A 13,892-nucleotide genomic window follows, 5' to 3' on the forward strand; every position below is an offset into this window, starting at 1 on the left:
GGTTTACGCCATTCTCCTGCCTCAGCCTCCAGAGTAGCTGGGACTACAGGTGCCCACCACCTCGCCCGGCTAGTTTTTTGTATTTTTTTTAGTAGAGACGGGGTTTCACCGTGTTAGCCAGGATGGTCTTGATCTCGTGACCTCGTGATCCGCCCGTCTCGGCCTCCCAAGTGCTGGGATTACAGGCTTGAGCCACCGCGCCCGGCCATCTGGCCGGCTTCTTTAAGTATCCTATTTTACCAGCAGGGTCTTTGTGACCTGTATCTTGCGCTGACCTCCCTGTCTCATCCTGTGACTTAGAATGCCTAGCCTCCTGGGAATGCAGCCCAGCAGGTCTCAGCCTTCTTTTATGCAGCCCCTATTCAAGATGGAGTCCCTCTGGTTCAAATGCCTCTTGACAGTTCATCCTTCAGTGTTTCCGGCTAGGAAATTTAAATGTTTGTCCATCCTATTCACTGGACTCTGAAGCACAGAACACAGCAAGGTCCCAATAAATACTCATTTAGTAAATGGGAGAAAGGAGAGGGAGAAGGGGATGGGAGGAGGGGAGGAGCGGACGAGGGAGAGGAGGGGGAGATGGTTAATCTATCCTCTCTGCGGGGCCTCTCTGCTGGGACTCAGATACTGAGCGCTGAAATTCTCATCCGCCACACACAACATGGCGGCTTCCTGGACCCGTGCCCAATTTTCGCTTCCTGCATGGGCGCTTACGTCATTTCCCCCTCTGTTGCCCCAGTGCCCGTTGGAAGCCAAGAATGTGAGGAAGTCTTCTTCCTTCGCGCCTTCCTCTTCCTTCTTCTAATTTCCGCTCCAGGGCAGCCTGACAGAGCCGCTCTAAGGCTCTGCTGGCCGTGGCTAGTCGGTGAGGAGGGCGGGGGGAGGGGCCGTCCCGCGTGTTGGGAGGTCTTAAGGCGACCAACGAGAGGGAGGGCCGGAGCGGGGAGGTGGCTCGGAGGCATGTCCAGAAAATTGGGGATGAAAATCCTCCCAGGAACCTGGTTATTAATGTTTTGAGGGAAGTGGCAGGTGCAGTGGTTGCACGGAGACAATGATGCTTAGTAGCCAGGACTTCATGGCCACAAAATGTGTGTGTAGAGAGGGCCACAGAAGCCTGAAAACCATTTCGTCCCCTTTTAGGTTTACCCATTCCACTGGGGCCAGCCACCGCCTACTCCTGCCGTCTGGTAAACTTTCCTCCTGTTTCTGAGGCCATGTCTGGCATGAAGAGTCTTTACTGAATAGTTTTCATTGATCACAGTCCCCGTTCTTCTCTCTTCTCACCCCCTTATTGAAATGGCAGTGAAAATCTAAGTGAGAAAGCACTGCTACAGGGACTGAAAAGGCTACAGGAGAGCAGAGCCATTGACTTTTATTTTTAAAATGAAGATCTCTTTTACTTGAAGGAACTTAAGAATTTTGGCATTCAAATAGGGGCTGGAAGACTTGAAAGCAGTAGAAATTTCACCCCAGGAGATAGGAAAGGATGGTCACGAAATGAATATCTCCTGACTTGCACACCTAGTGAGCTGAGCCAGGACCTCCTTCACCTTAGCATTTGGAACAGGCTGCAAAGTTCATTCTTCCTCTTAGCAGCCCCTGCATTCAGTTTGGTTTAGTTGTTTTATGTGGTTTCTAGCCTAATTTTTTTTTTCAGGGTGCAGCAGAAGTCCCAGGTAGCTGAGAAGTTCATGGAATCTTCTTATTTGATACATCTTTCTCTATTGCTTGTGATATAGTGCAGGGTTGGGATGTGCAGACGTTTCTCAAATGCACTGTGTACCTACACAGCGTGCTGCAGTTTGGCTACTGAAGTCAAGAGAAACTGGTTTGAACAACTACTGAGTGTAACATAGGAAGTGCATTTTATTTGATAACAGGAGCATAGCTTTTGTGCTAGTAAAATGCTTTGAAAATTAGTGTGTGGTCTTTAGTAATTAGCATATACATTTTAGTTATCCATTGGTTCATAACAAATGGACTCAATAGGTACCCCACTCAGTCATTTATCTAAATGAAAAGTTTGGTTAAATTGTGTTGTGGGCATTGATCAAAGCTAATGGGAAAAAGAGATTAAGATGAAAATCATGGGATTAAATTTTTAATTAGTTTGCCCCTTGGACCGTTGCTTGGTATGACACAGTGATTGATTGGCTACTTATGCCTGCCTGGGAAGATATGGCTCTACTACCAAACCTCTGAACGTAAAAGTGTTTTGCAAAAAAAACTGAATATTTTATTCAGTTGTCTTTCACTTTATTCCTGCTTAACAAGGAATTGAAAAAGGTCTTGGATCTCATAGTTCTTGGTATAGTAATAGATATAAAGTATGAGATGGGGGCTGCAAGTTCATTAATAAATATCTCAAATTAACATGTTTGTCAAACTCTTCCTTTCCTGCTCCCAATCTCCTCCTCTCCTAGGGCTCCTTATGTCAACTAATGGTGCCATCATCAGTGCGCTCAAGGCAAAAACCTGGGAACGATCTTGATTCCCTCTTTCATTCCCCACAGGTCACCCATCAACAAATTATATCTGCTTTTCTTCTAAAATATATCCTAAATCCATTCACTGTTCTTATCTCTACCACCCTAACCCAGTCATCATCATCCTTTACCTGGTTAGCTGCAATATCCTTTTCATTTAACCTCCCTGCTTCTAATCTTCTGACCCATTTCCAGCATCCCAGTCCATTCATTCATATGTCGAGTTCTTCTTCTTATCCATGAGTTCATTATTTCTTAATAAAGGGTAACTTTTTTTTTTTTTTAAATTATTTTGAGACCGAGTATCGCTCTGTCGCCCAGGCTGGAGTGCAGTGGCCAGATCTCAGCTCACTGCAAGCTCCGCCCCCCGGGTTTACGCCATTCTCCTGCCTCAGCCTCCCAAGTAGCTGGGACTACAGGCACCCGCCACCTCGCCTGGCTAGTTTTTGTAGTTTTTAGTAGAGACGGGGTTTCACTGTGTTAACCAGGATGGTCTCGATCTCCTGACCTCGTGATCCGCCTGTCTCAGCCTCCCAAAGTGCTGGGATTACAGGCTTGAGCCACCGCGCCTGGCCACATTTTTTTTTAGTGTCTACGATGTTCCACCACACAGTAGCAGCCAAAATATTTGTTTAAAATATAAGTTAGATTCTATCACTTTTGTGTCTAGAATTATTGTCTTCTCCCACTAATTACTGTGCCCTACATGATCTGGACTCAATCTGATACCACTCTCTACCCCTTCACTCACTATAATCCAGACATACTATCTTTCTCTCTTCAACCTGCCAAGTTTTATCCTGCCTTAGGGTCCTTGCACTAGCTGTTCCCTTTGCTGGAACCCTCTTCACCCAGATATTGCAGAGCTGGCCCTCTCTTGTTTAGGGCTGAACTTAAATGTGACCTCTTCGAATTAGCCCTTCCTTGACCACCCAAACTCATGCACCCTCCCGTTACTCCCTGTCACATCATCCTGAATTCAGTTTCACCACAACACTCATCATTACTGCTATTTTCTTGTATCTTCCTTTGTTTATTGACTGTCTCCTCCCATTAATATGTAAGCTCCATGAAAATAAACATCTTGTCTATATTGTATGACTGTATCCCCAGAACCTCAAATAGTCTCTGACATATGAATGAATGGATTCTGCTTCCCCAAAGCTGCTGCCTGTCATCTCAGGTACATTGAAACAGGGAGGCTGGTAAAGGCTAGGAGGTCAAATGCTACATAGAGTGGAGCCTGAAGCACAAGATGTGGGCAAAGACACAGTGGACAGGGGCAAGAAAAGCGTTTGGGGTGGAGGGCAGAGGGCCCAGGAAGGAACATGGAAATGACATAGAACAACTCTACAGACACGTCCTAGACATCTTAAGACTTGTATGAGCACGTGTGTGCCTGCACATACATGCATACCAGCTTGAAGAATCTTATCTCAGCACATGCTCTGTACTTGAGTCTTAGAGAACACTTTTTCTGGTAGAGATGTTTAGGCTTCAGCATTAAGGAGTCTGATTCAGAGGTCTAGGTGGGGCCCATATGGCTGTTGCTGCGTAATACTTGTAAACTGGTCTCATTCTTGGTCAGGACAATAAGGCTGCAGTAAATCATAGCAGCTGGGAGAAAGCAGTGTGGTATTCTGCAGTGGTTCTGTTCACCACCACATGGGCTGAGCCTAAGCAACTTTCCCTTCCTGGGCCCTCATTCTGCTCAGATACAAAGTGAAGGCTTACTTGGGCTCCTGTGCAACTTTAAAAGTGAAACTTAACTGAAATTGGGCAGGTGGGCTGTGCTCCTTCTAAAGAGCAAGAGGTCCACTTTTTAGAAAATATTAAACCTTGGGTTACACCTCAATTTGGCAGTTACACTTACGTGACACATTATTTCTAAAGAGCCATCTAATTTTATGCCATCTGATGTTTATATTGATAACTGGTGAAAATACGGGAACTTATTATGCCACTGTGAAACTGCGATGAAGTGGCTCAAATTTATTCTCTCACTCTATGTTGGATTTGAAGGGATAAGGATAAGGGAGAGAAAATACTATCAGTACTCAGGTTAAAAAATGAAAAAGAAAAAATATGGAGCTTAGACTTTAATCTTTTCATAAATCTTCCTCATCCCCAATTGTTCAGCCGAATTCAGAAGGATTAGCTTTCTGTCTTCCATGAACCTTTTGGTTGGAACTTTTGTCAGTCTTTTTCCCCATTGAGGCTACCCTCGATGTTTAACCAAAAAAAAAAGAAAAAAAAAAAAAAGAACTACAAACTTTATTCAGATCCAGTTCAGGGTTCCACATTTCCACATAGCATTTAGTTTTTATGTCTTCTCCAATCTGTGATAGTTCCTCATTATTTCCTTGTCTTTCGTGACCTTAACACTTTTTAAGAGTACTGCTCAGTTATTTTTTAGACTGTTACTCAGTTTGGATTTGTCCAGTGTTTTCTCATGATTAGACTGGGGTTTTGAAGTTTCTCCATGCGTCATATTGGAGTACATAATGTCAATATGTCTTATTACTGGTGCTGTTAATAAGACACATTGCTGTCGATGACATCTGATCACTGATTAAGGTGGCATCTGTCTGGTTTTTCCACTGCAAAGAGGAGAATTCCATTTGTGTTAATATACATTTGGAGAGAGATGCTGTGAGATTACCTTGGCCTTATTTGTAGCCAGATTTTCTTTACATGTGTGTTGGGATGGAGGGGTGATGGGAGGTGGGATGGGGTGGACTGTGTTATCTGTTCAGTCTGTACATCCCAAGTATAAATCAGAGCTTGCTATGATTGTGCTGCACAAAGAGGGGAAGAAACCTTTGCACTATAATAAATAGCTGGGGCTACATCTTGATATGCATAAAGGAAAATGTGATATGGCATGTTTTTATTGTGTGTGTAGAGGTGTGTGTTGTTCGTTGAATCGAGTTCTTCTTATCCATAAGTTGATTATTTCTTAATAAAGGGTAACATTTTTTGAGTGTCTACAATGTTCCAGGCACTGTACTAGGCTCTGCATCTCTTATCTCAGTTCATACAACACTGTAAAGTAGACATCATTAGCTGTTTTACATATAAGGATACCAAGGCTCATGGAAGTAAGTTACTCAAAGGCAAGTGACAGAACTGAACCTTGAACTCAGGCTTGTCTGACTCAGAAGTGTGTGCTATTTCCAAAGCACCAGGTTTGCTTTCCTACTGTGTGCCAGGCCCTGCAATTAGTGCTAGAGATGCAGAAGTATGAGACAAATGTTCAGGAAGCTCACACCTACCGCACAAGGACCTTAGGAAGAGGCACCAAGGGCCTGGGAAGGAATCTTTATTGTGGGCATCATCCTTGTTTTCTCAGTGACGATCCCTTGTCTTGAAAATCACTGAAATGGTTTTTCTCAGGCCTTTAATGAGTCAGGGTGGATTTGCCAGGTTGCCCTCAGCTACAAATGGCTGAACAGAGGAGGGAACTAATAGTGATGCAATGCCTGCTCTGCTTGTCACTGACTGTTATTCATCTCAGCCCTGCCATGGGTGAGTATATTATTTTCTCCACTAAGTACATGAGGCATCCAAGACCCAAAGAAGCTAAATAATAGCATCCCCAAAGTCACCAGCTAGTAAATGGCTAGCCAGGAGTTTGATCCCAGATCTAACTGATTCCACAGCCAGTGTCCAATCTCAGTGCCCCTTGATATATGCCAGGGGTACAGATTCCAGCATCCTTGCTGCAACGTGGCTATGCATCCACTACCTTCTCATATGTAGAAGGGGTGGCCGTGTTTACATAGTGCCTGATGGACATTGACAACAGTTCATTTGTACCAAGCTTTTTTTTGCTTAAGCCAAAGGATCTTTGGGCAGCTTTTGCTTTTTTTTTTTTTTTTTTCCATCTCCCCGCAACAGTCAGTCCATATCAACGGGGCAAATGGAAATTGATGATTCTGAGTCATTTGTGACATATAAAATGCTACTGTGTAAACAAATGTGCTTCCCTAAGAGAGATGGCGTATGGCAAGTCAGGTCTCTTTGCCCCTGGCTTTTGATGAGAGGGTTTAGTTCCTCATAGAGGCAGTGCTTAATAAATAGCATTTCATGTGGCTGCTAATAGTTTGTGGTCTTCCTGTCTCCAGGCATTTGCTGAACTGTGTAGTGAAGAAGGGGACAGAAAAAAATCCTTCATTCCCCTGCCTGTCCCATTTGGCAGCTCCCTAGATTCTCTCAGATCAGTGTCCTTTCTATTTGCTATTTTTGAAAATGTGAAAGCAAAGTGAGGTCGCTGCATTGGAGTAGTTGGAAAAGAAAAGGAGACTAATGGTTAGCAATCCCAGGGATTAGGATGGGGAGAGCAGGTGGCAATCTGGTTTATTAAAATTACTCCATTTGGTTCCTACCATATAGAACCGAGGTTCACTGATTATCTTGATTCTGCTGCTATTGTCCTGCTAGAGGCAGTGAGAATGAATGACCAAAAGGTGAGATTAGCAGTAGATGGAAAGAAAAATGGGGTAAAAGGAACTGGAAGTTGTTTTTGATTTCCCTATCTTAGTTTGGATTCTCCCAGACCAGATCCAGAGGCAAGGATTCAAGCATAAGCAATTTATTTGGGAGGTTCAGGAACCATTGGCAGGGAACTGAAAACAAGCTGGGAAGGGAGAAAGGCCAATCAAGGATTGCTACTCCTGTGGAAGACTGGAGCTCAATTCCACTGGTGAACCCTGGGAATGGTGGTGTAGAGCACAGATGTCAGAATGATCTGTCTTCCCACTCCCACTCAGGGAAGGGAGCTGAGGTATTTATACACCAACTTCCGAGTGTCAGTGATTAACAGCTGCTCCCTTGTGGTGTGCTGGGCACACAGGCAGAGTGGTTCTCTGCAGTTTAGGAGAAAACCCTCAGGCAAAGAGATGCAAATGCTGCAGTTGAAAGTCAACCAGTGTGCACTGATGTGGTAAAGCCAGAGGGATATGGGCTGGGTATCAACAGCATCTGCTATGTCCCCTTAAAACAAAACAAAACACCCATTCCTCCCCCAGTATTTCCGTACCACTAAATAGCACCAACATTTACTCAGGTTCTTATGCCAGAAGACCTTGGAATCTTCCCTGATGCTTTTTGCTCTTACCTTACGTTCAGTCATGAACTCCATCTTAAAAATACACCTTGAATTGTACTGCTTCTCACGATCCCCACCATCATCTTTCACTGGGTTTCTGCAACAGTGTCTTAGTTCAAATTCATATTTACACTCATTCTCCTGACGTGGTAGCCAGAGTGATTTTTTTTAAACCTGAATGAGATCATTTTACCCTATCCCACCAGCTCAAAACTATCCAGTGGCCCCTCATCACTCTTAGAATAAAATCAGAAGTCTTTACTGTGCCCCAAAAGACCCTACATGATCTAGTCTGACTTCATCCCTGACTTCAGTTTCCATCTGTTCTCCTCTTTGCTCACAGTGCTCCTGCTAGATGGCTTTTCTTGCTGCACTCCTGCCTCAGGGCCTTTGCATTTGCTCTTTCAACATAGAACTACTCCAGATACCCATATCACTCAATCCTCTCAGTCACTCAGCATCTGCTCAAATGTCACCTCTTTAGGAAAGACTTTTCTTAATACTCTATCTAGAAAAGAGTGTTTTGTCACTCTATTCCTTAATCTTTTATTAATTTTTCCATAGATCATGACCTGAATAATATTAGTTTCTATTTTATTTGTCTGTTGCCTGTCTCTTGCATTAGAATGTAAGTACCATGAGCACAAGGATCTTGACTCTCTGCATTGCTCCCAGCTCCTAAAAGAGTGTGACACATAGTAGGTACTGACTGAATGAATGGATTAATAACCATTTACTGGTCCTGCTGAGAAGACCCATCTGTTAAAATTTTTCAGAACAGACAGGAGAAACTTGAAACCTTGGTTTGATAACTGCCTGACTGCCTCTTTTCCCAGAGCTGGCTCTAATGAAGAATAAACACTCTTAACAGACACGGTTGAAGGTCCTGGGATTACTTCCAATATGTTCTTTCCTGACGTCCACTGCAAATCTCAACTTGTTCATTTTTCTTTTTGTTTGCCTTTCTGAAAACAATGGAAGGGAAATTGAGGGAATCAATGTGCTACATTTCATATATGATGATGGGGACAAAGTGTAGTCTTGATTTAAAAAAAAATGATCTAGAATACAAAGTTGGTTATTTCCCCCTAGTGCCTGGCACATAGTATGTGCATACTAAATGTCGAGTGAATTGGCAATGTCATCGATTTGATGTTATTAAGTTTTCACTGTGTGTTAATTGTTCTGTAGAAGGTATTGGATTAGAGGGTCCACAGCCTTAAACATACCAAAGAGTGGGAGGATTTTCTCCATCACTGCCCCCAACCCAGAAAACCCTTAGCCTGATGATCCATGCCCATTCCTTCTCATATGTACCAGCCCATGATCCTAAAAATAGTCAGTAGAATCAGTTCTATTTTTTTGTGTGTGGTTTAATTTAATCCATTATAAAAGTAATGCAGGTTAATTTTAGAAAATTTTTAAATTACAGAAAAGTAAAAAAGAAGAAAAAAATATGTGGTTCTACCACCCAGAGATAACCACTGTTAATATGCTGGTGGATTCCCTTCCAGTGTTTTCTATGTGTATTTTTTACACAAATTGAATATACAATTGTATTTCTCTCTTAATATCATAACATAAGCATTTATTCTTGGGATTAATACTATGAATATCTCCTTTAATAGTTGCGTACTATTACATTTTTCCTGTTTTAGACCATTTAGTTTGTTTCCTATTTTTTTAAATTATAAGTAATGCTGGATAAATATCCTCATCTTTGCTGGCTTTCCTGATTTTTTTTTTTAGGATAGAGTCCCAGAAATGGTGTAGCTTATTCTAAAGGAGACAAACTCTTAATACATTTTGTGAGATTTCATTTTGATTTCTAAAACCGTTTGAATGTGACTTCCATAAAAGAGCTCTAGAAAAGCAGATTGCCTCAAAGAATTTACTTCCAGTTTTGCAACATTTCAGATATAGAGTGTTTTAGCATTCAGTTTAAATGAGCACAGAAATCTTCTGTAGGCTGTCTCCTCTTCAGGCCTCTTCTCTCTCTAATAAAACGCAGCATCGGCATTATAAAAATCTTTCTTTGGTAAACAACATCTTTTTGTGTTCTCAAGGATTGTTTTCCTAAGTCTTTCTGGCGGGTATTGGGTTTATGCCTAGAATTATGTGTCGTATTTTTGCTTGCCTGTTTATGATGTCTTTAGGGTTTAGTTATGCTTTGTGTTTTGTTTTTTTTTTCATTGCCAAAGGAAGTCCAGATTTCATGGCAGTGAAACCGGCTTTTACAAGTCTGTCTGGGTCTTTCCTGAAAGGCCAGGAGATTACCTTGGCAGGGACTGTTCTTGAGGACATTCATGGATAAGGAGTCTCCTCTCCAAGGCTAAGCCATCCTGGAAAGGGCCTTGCCAAAGATAAACGGTTTATCAGTGGAGGGAAACCATGTCATTCATAGATATGAGAGGTCAGGCATGCCATCTAGGAGGGTCAGGATATAGGATGGCTTAGTAAATATATCTCAGTCATACTACATAATATTATGCATGCAACATTATTGAAAAGAATGAATCAGACATTTTTGTCTTACTTGAAAAGACCTCCATGATATTTTGTTAATTCTGAATAACAAGATGTAGAGAAATATGTATGGTGTGATCTCATATTTGAAAAAAAAAAAAGGCAAAAATCATGTTTGGGAGGCCAAGGCGGGCAGATCACCTGAGGTTAGGAGTTCAAGACCAGCATGGCCAACATGATGAAACCCCGTCTTTACTAAAAATACAAAAATTAGCCAGGTGTGGTGGTGGGCACCTGTAATCCCAGCTACTCAGGAGGCTGAAGCAGGAGAATCACTTGAACCCAGGAGGCAGAGGTTGCAGTGAGCCAAGATCACACCACTGCACATATCAGACTGTTGGTAACTCACTTGTATGTGAAATTGGGCTAGATGAGAATAAGGAACTTTGCTTTATACAACTCTGTTGAATAACCTGTTACAATGAACATGTATTACTTTTATAACTTAAAGGAGGAAAATTAAAAAAAAAAATACTGGAGAGGGACAGAATAGGAAGTGGGATTTAGGAGCTAGTTATGTGAGACCTGTGCAGGGTGGGTCATCAGCCTCTCTGACAAGGCTGATGCATGTGCCAAAGAAGGCTCTGCCACCAAGAAAAGTGGGGCTGAGCTGGCATGTCCTTACCCTGGCAGCTGCTAGAAAAATTGAATACGTTGGCATTTGCTGGAGATATCACATCTGTAAAGTCTTTTGGGGGAAAAAAATGGGAATGATCCAGAGAGAGTCAAGAGTTGCCATGTGAGGGCTTGAGAGACCGTGGCCAGGATAGATCAGAAGAATATGCATTAAAAGCCCCAGAATGGAAAAGATTAATTCCACCTCTGAATCACAGAGCTCTTCTTAGCCATCTGTGAGACAGGCCCCAGGCCTTGAACTAGAAACAGTGCCCAAGGCTTTTATTAACCTTCTTCCCTTGGGAGTGAATGCTGAGGTGTGTGTCTTCGAGGAGTGATGGCTCAGAGGCTACACAGCTCTCAAACTTGATTTGCTTTATATTCTGTTTGTGAGTTAGGGTGTGTTCACGGCGAATGGATGATTTAGACGATGATGAGTCTGCTGCAAATATAAAAGGATAATTGAATCTCGAAGTCTGTTAAAGACTGTTGTCTTACATCTTGTGGGATGACATTTTATTACAAGGGCCAACTTGGCTCTTATATTCTGTTTCTTCTCTTCCCTTCCTCCCTTTCTTCATTATCCTTAAAAAATTAGATTTTCCCCTCTGCCAATCAGCAGTTGCAAAAAGTCCTCCAAGAAAAAAAGTCAGGATGCCAGAAAGGCGTACCTGGGGGAGGCGGAATTGCATGGCAGTGGGGTACAGGGGCTCCAGAGTTGGCCACTGTGTGGCCTCCAACAAGTATCTTACCTCCTCTACGCCTCAGTTTCCTTCTCTGTAAAGTGTGGATGATGATGTTTACTTTTTAGTTGTCTTGAAGATGATGGATGATGATGCTTAGCACAATGTCTGGCACTTTTCAGCAAGCTTCACAATCCACTGTTGTCATCAGGACTTTTGTCATTCTCAGTTCTGCCGCACGTTTTCCCTGTGTCCTTGAGCAAATCGGCTCCTTTCTGTGACCGCCTTGTTCCTCATCTGCCAACTGAACTCTCCGCAGTTAATAACTCCAGCGACGCTTGAAAAAACAACAAAAGCAGTTGAACAGAAACAACAATAATCCAAAAACCCACCCAATTCCTGGGTAGGATAATGTCATTTCGCTCAGGACTGCTCTCAGTAAGTGGGCCTCTCCTCTCAGAAGAGCCTGGAACCTCTCTGTTCCTCAGAGCTGCCAACACTGGCCTTGTTCTGTGGTCTGATCTGCTGGCGATCTCTGTCCGCACACTTCTGAGACTGGCCAGGGGCCCTGGCACAGTCACACTGCACAGCCCGCCAAATTGAAAGGCCCTTTCTTTTGAGCAAATAGCATCATACACGTTGCCATCAAGAAAATGAAAGCATTTGCAGTGGCGCAGCATCCAGCTTCTCTCTGTGGCCTTTGGAAACAATTTTGTGACCAGAGAATGGTTGGAGACAAAGGTCTTTCTATCTGATCTGCTCACCAGGCTGGCATGGGATCGTGGGGGGCCCGTGTCCCTCTTTCCTGGCACCACATGGATTGATATCACTGCATTTGTCTCCTCTCTTTGATTAGGACAAGGCAGGCAGGCAGCAGAGGGTTATATTTCAACTGCCCTTGACTCTGTTTATAATCACAAACATGAAAGGAAGGGAAAGAGATTGAGTTTATAGGACTGGTTCTTTGTGTAGCCTAATTTATCTCTCTCAGGCAGCAGTGGGCTGAGCGAGTTTCCTTTTTGTTTCCAATGCAGGAAACTGAAATATGAATCTATGTTGATGAGAGAATAAAAGAATTGAAAGAGGCATAAATCTTATCTTCTCGCAACCCTAGAAGATCAGCTTCTTGTGAAGAAGGGGATTATACTTCTGTAATTAACTGCTTTGCAGCTCCTGGTGATGGCTCAGAGCTGAATAATAGCACCCAGCCAAGTTGGATAAAAGACCGTCGGGTGGGCGGGTGCGGCCGCTCATCGTGAACAATGGTCTCAGGGCTTGACATCCTTTCCCAGTGCCCCATGCTCAGAGAGTCCAACCAGGAGATATTTGTTCCCTGTCTATCAACATTCACAGCAGAGAATAAAATTCCAGAACAAATAGCTCAAAGAGACCTGTTTCACTGGAGGCCGGTAGCTGCAATGAGCTGCCTCGAAGGACCAAGCAAGGTTCTATACCTCTTTGTGTTCCAACCAGTGCCCGGGACCTGTTAGGTGCTTATTGAATGCTGGTTGGAGGTGACTGCTTCTCAGCTGCTGTGCTGTCTCAGAAAAGTTACCTGAGTTCTCTGATCTTCAGAGTTAATCATCCACACAATGCAGGGGGTTCTTATGGAATTCTCGTGAGGAAGAAGTCAGATCATGAGTATAAACAAATTGCTTAGTACAGCCTGGCACATGGCAGGTGATCAATAAATGGTAGCTATTATTATTATATTGTGAAATAAAAATGGATTGTGGACACATAGCCATTATAATAGTCAACGTTTATGAGGCTTACCCTATGCAGACACTGCATACCTATTAGTACGTGAAAGCCCCACAGCATCCCTCTCAGGTCAGCAGGATTCTTTCCCCCCATTTCACTGGTGACAAAATGGGCTCAGAGTGGAATGATGATCTTCTATGGTTAGGAGCAGGAATGGAGATTGACACCCAGGTCTTTCCCTTGTCCCTTTTTCCTTAGCCCCTGCCCCTCAGTACTGGAGTCACAGGTACTCAGCCCCTCAACCCACTGTACTCTGAAACTCACAGGATCAAGCTCTGAGCCATCTGTGTTTCCTTTTCTCCATGCTGCATGCTGAAATCTCTAGGAATCCTAGAGATTCTTCTTTTGAGATGTTTCCAAAACATCTCCCTTCTTCAATCCCACTGCTACTCATGCTGGTACAGACCCTCGGTTCGTGATAACCAGGCTTCCTACATCAAGCAGGCACCCGAGCAGTGTCTCAGGCCCAGGTCCTCTTTCTGTCACCCCTCACATCAGTGTCAGATGAGTGATCCCTCACCCCACTCTCCTGTCCTTCCCCCCGAGGGAGCAACAACCACTCCCTTGCCATATTAAGTCAGTTCCATGTTCCTTTCCTGGTATTCAAAGCCCTTTAGCTGACCCACCCAAACTTGTCTTCCTACTCACAGTCAGAACCTCGGGTCCAGCTGAGCCTGTCTCAGTTGCCCTCAGGCAGGCACCCGCAGCCAC

The 13,892-nt window shown here is 43.4% G+C and overlaps 1 long non-coding RNA gene across 1 annotated transcript; it reads left to right on the forward strand.

Annotated features, from left to right (window-relative positions):
* The first annotated feature begins 619 nt into the window (after window positions 1-619).
* On the forward strand, window positions 620-1,916 carry LOC105527095. The gene is made up of 2 exons (XR_001004197.1): window positions 620-862; window positions 1,138-1,916. It is a non-coding gene; the product is annotated as an uncharacterized LOC105527095 (long non-coding RNA).
* Window positions 1,917-13,892: the final 11,976 nt, after the last annotated feature.

Source organism: Colobus angolensis, unplaced genomic scaffold, assembly GCF_000951035.1.
Source record: "Colobus angolensis palliatus isolate OR3802 unplaced genomic scaffold, Cang.pa_1.0 Scaffold61, whole genome shotgun sequence".
Lineage (NCBI taxonomy): Eukaryota > Metazoa > Chordata > Mammalia > Primates > Cercopithecidae > Colobus > Colobus angolensis.